Genomic DNA, 1,089 nt, shown 5'->3' with positions numbered 1-1,089 from the left:
TAATTTTGGTATTATTAAATAAGTTGAGGATATTTCCTCTTTTGTTTTCTCTGGAGGAGTTTCTGTGTTATGGCCATGCCCTATAGAATGGTTGAAAAAAAAAGTGGAAAGAATTCAGCTTAGATCACCTTTGATCATGTAGTAATTTATTCAACTTTGATCACTCAGTGATTTGCATGAAAATTGTTGTTATTTTTTTCCTACTCACTCTAATTTAATACTCCTTTGTTTAGCTGATATTATCCTAATAGCACAAATGTTTTATTAACTAGTATATGGTTTATTTTTTTAAATGTGTGTGCTTAAGAAGAATGTGTATTTTGTCATTTTTGTGTTCACAATTCTCTCCCTATATGTCTCATACAGTTTGATTTTATATAATTCAAAACTTTGGTATCTGTACAATTTTTTGGTCAATGTCAATAATTAAGTTGATGGACTTGTTAGTATTTTCCTACAGTTTCATCAGTTCTTGTTTAATTTACATTTTGAGGCTATTTTATTAGGTGAGAATTAGGTTTAGATTGTTATACTGACTAGGTGAATAGAAACATTTATCATCTTGCAGCAACCATCTCTATTTCTATTTTTTAAAAAATTTATATACACATATAAAGTGTAAGTACTTAAGTAAATGAAATTGGAATCATATCTATATCCTTTTTTCAAGTACAACTGCTAATGTTAGATATTTTAAAATATTTTAATATATAGGCTGAGTCATAAAAAGGATTGTAACTTCTGGCTTGGTCTCTTAAACACTCTCTCTGTGGGGTAATCAGCCACCATGTAACAAATTTTCTGATTCTAAGATCATTATACTATGAGTTTTCTCATTATATGGAAAGGCCACATAGAGAAACAGGTCAGGTTAGGTGTTCTAGTCACCCTATTTTAGGCACCAAACATTTGACTAAAGAAGCCATCTTGAACATTGAGCCAATCAAGACTTCAGATGACTCCAGCCTCAAACACTATTTGATTATAACTGCATGAGACACCCCACATGAACACCACCCACCTGAGCCCAGCCAACCCATAGAACCATGAGTAATAATAATAATGCTGGTTTTAAGGTAGTAAGTTGTA

The sequence above is a fragment of the Otolemur garnettii genome, unplaced genomic scaffold (genome assembly GCF_000181295.1).
Source record: "Otolemur garnettii isolate 467f Iridium unplaced genomic scaffold, OtoGar3 scaffold00013, whole genome shotgun sequence".
NCBI classification, from domain to species: domain Eukaryota; kingdom Metazoa; phylum Chordata; class Mammalia; order Primates; family Galagidae; genus Otolemur; species Otolemur garnettii.
Note: the sequence above shows the minus strand (reverse complement) of the source record.